Here is a 6,600-nt window from a genome sequence, read left to right as displayed (position 1 = left end):
TGTGTCTGGTATTTGGGCTGAGCTAACCAAAGACTAGACTCAGATGGGACTGATGGCCAGAGTACCTTCACATGTAACCTTTCCATATGGCTTTGGCTTTTCACAGCACAGAGAGCAAGCATCCCAAGAGAATTAAGTGAAAGTTGCATGGCTTTTTATGACCTAGCCTCATGCAGGAATCATGCAATGTCACTTCTGCAGTACTCAGTTGGTCAAAATAGTCACCAGATTCAAGGAAAGGAGACACAGACCCCATCTCTCAATGGGAGGAGTATCAAAGAATTTGCAGTCATATTTTTAAACCACCACATTGGTTCAGGTGAGGTGTGGGTTTTTTTTTTTTTTGCAACTTACATTCCTAACTGATAGACAAGATGATATAAGATAATATAAAGTAGACATGATGTTGAACAGTGCAAGTAGGCTGTTGACCTCAAAGTAGGAAGAAGTAAAACAGATAAAGCCTTCATCGTAAACAAACGCCAGCTGAGGGCCTATAAGTACACAGCCCAGAATAAAATGGCAAGAGGACTGAATAAATACTGTAAGACTCAGTATATATCTCCAATGCTAGAAATGAGTTCAAATCTCAACCTTCTATCCACAAACAGCATGGCTTTGGAAAATCCTAGCTAAGCCTTGGTTTGTAGATCATAAAAATGGAGAGCATATACCAGGGTTGTGGTGAGGCCTAAATAAAATAGTATGAGAAGAGCCTAGTATGATGCATGGCACTCAGTAAGTGCTCAATAAATGCTGTGCATTTGTTTATTCACTCAAAGAACCTACACATGTGGGAAAATTGAATGAGCATCCACCATTAAATTGACAGAGAATTAATATTCTCCAAACATAAGTCAGAGCTCCAAAACTCCCTTATGGGTTCAGCAGACTTAACTGAAATTTATGTAGTGCAAAGCTTAGAGGGCTTAGACCAATTTTCCCAGAAGAAAATTAAAACAGACTTTAGAAGATCTTCTGATATCCAGGTGAAGAGTCAAGTCTTTTGCCTGCAAAGCTCATCCCCACCATTTCTGCCAATTTGGGAAACTCTGTATCATTTCTCATGAGAAGCCAATTATCCCAGTCTGGGCTACTTTCTCTAAACATTAGATCTGAATTGATTTATTTTATCCCTAAATGCATTGGGCCACAATCTTCCTGAATGGATTAAGTCAGATCTTCTATTTTTAGCAGCTGGCTTATTCAGTCCATTTCCCTACTATAAATACCTACCTACACTTGTTTTTAAGTAGAATTCTTTTGTCTTCTGATTGTCCCAGTCGAGATTAGAGGGGGAAAGGTGAGGGAGAATGCAAAATGGGATAATGGAGAGAAAAAGAGGGACTTTCACAGACTCCAAGATCCACAGCTGACTGGATGTGGGAGAGAGCCAAGAGGTTCTCACCCTTCTCCACATATTTCCTTGAGAATTTGGCAGTTGTTCAGGACTTAGAGGAGCCATTCAGGCTCTCTCCTACCCTCTTATCTACTGGAAATTTCCTTTTCCCAGTCTCATGTCTCAGTGCTGCTGCTCAGAGCATATGGACAGTGACCCCAGCTTCCAAGACAGACCAAGAGACATTTTTTAATCCTTGGTCTTAATGCTCTCAAGTCAAAATAAATTTTCATAGTATCTCATACCCATATCCTTGGAGTCCCAAAGAAGGGGCACACTGAGCTTTCACCAAATACTGATCAAACTCCTTATGAGCTCAAAGCACTAAAAGGAAATAGGCCAGAGTCAGATGAAGGAGTGGGTCCACCAGGCAGCTGCCTTCTGTGCTGGTACACATAAGGAAATGTGTACTCATCTGTCACCAGGGCGCTTGCACACCACAAAACTTAAGGCAATGGAGGAAAAAATGGAATTTCAAAGCACTTCTCAGAAAAACTAGAAGGAATACCATAAAACAATCCTGGAGATATGACTAAGACACCTAGGATCCATGCTTTTGATCATGAATATTTGTCATTTTAGGGGAGTCAGCATCTAAGTGTTCTCCCTATTTTGGGGTTTCTACTAATAGTCCTCCTTCTCCCTTTATTATCCTCCTTTATTATCTCAGTTTTCAGCTCCTCCTCCAGACTAAAGCTGAACAAATATTTGATTTGAACAAATAAATTGATACAAGGGGGCAAGAAATTATCAATAGTCCACCAAGATTCCCATGTGTCTCAGTCTGGACACTCCCTTCAAGGATCTCAGAGGGTTACAAAACACACTTGTCCACCCACGTTCAGGCACCAAGGCACCACTGTAATCCAACAGCAGCCAATGGGGAGTAGAGTCTCCTGACCTCTTGATGATGCATGAAATGCAGATGTGCCTCAAATAGTAGAAAAGCGAAAAGTATTCATCAAATGTTTTCAAAAACAATTCATACATGATGATGAAGTGGCGTTTATCTTGGGGTAAAGTTGGAAGTTTAAGAAAGAATGACATAGACAAGGTAGCTGCCATTCCTGCCTCCACCATGCCTCTAACTCCCCAATCCCACCATCACAGTATCCACCATTACTTATTGGGTAAGTATGGAATATTATACTGAAATAGAGATAATTGAAGAATGTACCTATGGAGTTATATATAAGGGTAGACAAAAAATTACAAGTCAACTGGTAGCCAAGAAGAAAATCAGACTAGGAAGTAAAGAGGAAGATGTTCCTAGTACTATAATTCAGGAAATTTCTTTATTAAAAGAAGTTTGTCATTCAAATATAGTCAGTCTTCAAGATATGCTTATACAGGATTCCAGGTTATATCACATCTTTGAATTCCTTGGATCTTAAGAAATACTTGGATCCCATCGCTCCTCGTCAGTTCATGGATTCTTCACTTGTTAAGGCTTATTTGTACCAAAAATTAAGTGTTAGGACTTCACCAAGATGAAAAGCTTCTTCACAGCAAAGGAAGCAATCAACAAAACTAAAAGGCAGCCTACCGAATGGGAGAAGATAGCAAATGACATATCTGATAAAGGGTTAGTATCCAAAACCTATAAGTAACTTATCAAACTCAACACCCAAAATATAAATAATCCAGTTAAGAAATGGGCATAAGACATGAAGAGAGCCTTTTCCAAAGAAGACACCTGGATGGCTAACAGACACATGAAAAGATGCTCAACATCACTGATCATCAGGGAAATATAAACCAAAACCACAATGAAATACCACCTCACCCCTGTCAGAATGGCTAAAAGTAACAATACAATAAACAATAGGTGTTGGAGAGGATGAGGAGAAAGGGAAACCCTAAACCCTCTTGTACTATTGGTGGGAAGGCAAACTGGTGCAGCCACTGTGGAAAACAGTATGGAGTTGCTTAAAAAGTTGAAAATAGAACTACCGTGGAGCACCTGGTGGCTCAGTAGATTAAGCATCAGGCTCTTGATCTTGGCTCAGGTCATAATCTCATGGGTTAGAGAGCTTGAGCCCCACATAGGGCTCTGCGCTGATAGAGCAGTACCTGCTCAGGATTCTGTCTCTCCCTCTCTCTGCCTCTCCCCCACTTATGCACACATGCACATGCTCTCTCTCTCAAAATAAATAAATAAACTTAAAAAAAATAGAACTACCCTACAATCTGGCAATTACACTAGTTGTTTGCCCAAAGGATACAAAAATATAGATTCAAAGGGGTATATGCACCCCGATGTTTATAGCAGCATTATCAACAATAGCCAAACTATGGAAAGAGTCCAAACATCCACCAACTGATGAAAGGATAAAGAAGATGTGATATATATACATACACACACACACACACACACACACACACACACACACACACACAATGGAATATTACTCAGCCATCAAAAAGAAGGAAATCTTACCATTTGCACTGACGTGGATGGAGCTAGAATGTATTATGCTAAGCAAAATAAGCCCATCAGAGAAAGACAAATACCATATGATTTCACTCATATGTGGAATTTAAAAAACAAAACAGGTGACCATATGGGCGGGGGGAGGAGGAGAGAAGAGAGGCAAACAAACCACAAGAGACTCTTAATGATAGAGAACAAACTGAGGATTGCTAGAGGGGAGGTGGATGGAGGATGGGCCAGATGGGTGATGGGTATTAAAGAGGGAATTGTTATGATGAGCACTGGGTGTTGTATGTAATGATGAACCACTAAATTCTACTCCTAAAACCAATATTGCACTGTATGTTAACTAACTAGAATTTAAACAAAAATTTGAAAAGGAAAAAAAAAAGGACGTGTTTGTACCAAATCATTCAAGGGATGTTGTTTTGTCCCTCTAGAATAGCTCCCCACGGAGGCTTAAAACCTTGAAATCTATTGGCCACAAAGGAACAACTAAATTGGCTGGTCTGGGCCTTGCCAGAGTTTTTGGAATACCTGTCAGAGCATATATACATGAGGTAGTAACACTCTGGTATAGTTTTGCCCAAGTATTGCTGGGGTCAGCTCTCTATTCAACTCCAGTTGACCATATTTGCAGAATTAGCAACTAATAAGCCACTTTTCCATAGGGGTTCAGAAATTTATCAAGTCTTCAGGATTTTTAGAGCTTTGGGGACCCCCAATAATGAAGGGTGGGCAGAAGTGGATTCTTTAGAAGACTGTAAGAGTAAATTTTCCAAGTGGAAACCAGGAAGTCCAGCATCCCATATTAAAAACTTGGTTGTAAATGGCTTAGATTTGCTTTCAAAAATGTTAATCCCAACAAACAAGTTTCTGGCAAATGACATTGAATCATCCATATTTTAATGATTTGGACAATCCTATTGAGAAGATGTAGCTTTCTGACAAAAAATTTCCACATGCTGTCTCAAGAACAGATAGCTATATTTTTACTGTTACCTCTATTTTTGTCTCATGTGTTCTTTTCTATGTTGTAAAACTTAAGCTACACTTCATCATCTAATTTCAAAAGTGTAACTTAAAAATGTAAATATTGTTCTATATCAATTTAAATATAGTAATTCTGTGTATGAGTGTAGATCTCACTGTAACAAACTGTAACAAGTATTTGTTACTATAATAAAACTATAAATCTAGTATTGATGACAGGAATTAGGGGGCAACATTTTTTTAAACCTGTCAGTAAACTAAGAGCAGACGAAAACTTCCCCGACCTGATAAAGAGCAGCTCCAGAAAACCTACAGCTGACACCAATACTAATGGTGAATGACTGAGTGGCTTTCCCCTAAGATCAAAAACAAGGCAAGAATATCTGCTTTCACCATTTTATTCAACATTATACTAAAAATCCTAGCCAGTTTAATAAGGCAGTAGAATAAATAAAAGGCATGCATATTTGAAAAGAAGTAAAACTGTCTTTGTCACAGATGACATGATTGCCTATGCAGAAAATCCTAAAATATCTGCAAAAGAGCTGATTTCAGCAAGGACACAGGATACAAGGTCTATAAAAAAAATAGAATTTCTATATTCTAGAAACAAAGGATTAGAAATTATAATAGATACCGTTCATTTAAAAAAAAAAACACTGCTGTATTAGTTTTCAATTGCTACAAATTAGCAGCTTGACACAACAAACATTTATTATCTCACATAGTTTTGGAGAGTCAGGAATCAGGGAGCAGTTTCAGGGGGCAGCATAGCTCGGGGTTGTCATCAAGATGTTAGCCAGGGCTGCACTCATCTGAAGGATCTACTTCCAAGATCACTCATTCACATCTTGCTGGTAGAGGCCTCAGTTTCTCCTTTATGAAGGTCTCATTTCTTCACCACGTTGGACCTTCCAGTAGATCTGCTCCAATGTCTTTCAGAGCAAGCAATACAAGAGAGAGCAATGAAACAGCTGTAATGCCTTTGATCACTTAGTCTCAGCAGTGGCCTCCTGTCACTTCTGTCATACTCTCTTGGTCACACAGATCAACCCTGGTACAAAGTGTGTGGAGGGTGAGGGGTTCTATACAAGCGCATGAATACCAGGAGGGAAGGAGCATTTCAGGCCAATCTGGAGGCTGGCTACCACAAATACCACTTATAATAGCATCAAAAGACATAGAACACTTCTGGATAAATTTAACAAAATATGTGCTAAACCTCTACACTGAAATGACAAAATAATTACTGAAATATCTAAAGAAGGCCTAAATAAGTAAAGATATATACAATGTTTATGGATTGAAAGACTCAATATTATTAAGATGTCAATACTTTTCAATGTATTGGGATTCAATGTAATCTGAATCACAACGCCACCAGGTTTTTTCTTAATAGAGATTGACAAACTGATAGTGAAATTTGTATGTAAATGTTAAGAACTTAAAATAGCCAAAACAACTTTGAAAAGAAGAACAAAGTTGGAGGACTTAGACTACCTCCTACACTGCAGCCTAAAATAGTGTAAGAACTACACTATTTTAAGATTTACCATAAAGCTACAATAATAAAGACAGTGTGCTATTAACATAGGATAGACATATAGATCAATGGAACAGAACAAAGAGTCCAGAAATAGGCCCACTCATATATGGTCAATTAATTTTTGACAAAAATGCCAAAGAAATCCAATGGGGCAAATTTTTCAACAAATGTTGCCAGGACAATTGAATATCCCAGGAAGAAAATAACCTTGAACATTGCCTTACACTA

The 6,600-nt window shown here is 38.5% G+C and overlaps 1 pseudogene; it reads left to right on the top strand.

The window, feature by feature from the left end:
• The first annotated feature begins 2,535 nt into the window (after positions 1–2,535).
• On the top strand, positions 2,536–4,773 carry LOC132668508 (cyclin-dependent kinase 1-like; annotated as a pseudogene).
• Positions 4,774–6,600: the final 1,827 nt, after the last annotated feature.

The sequence above is a fragment of the Panthera onca genome, chromosome B3, assembly GCF_046562875.1.
Source record: "Panthera onca isolate mPanOnc1 chromosome B3, mPanOnc1 haplotype 2, whole genome shotgun sequence".
Lineage (NCBI taxonomy): Eukaryota > Metazoa > Chordata > Mammalia > Carnivora > Felidae > Panthera > Panthera onca.
The sequence above is the reverse complement of the archived record's forward strand: the minus strand, read 5'-3'. Positions and strand labels throughout refer to the sequence as shown.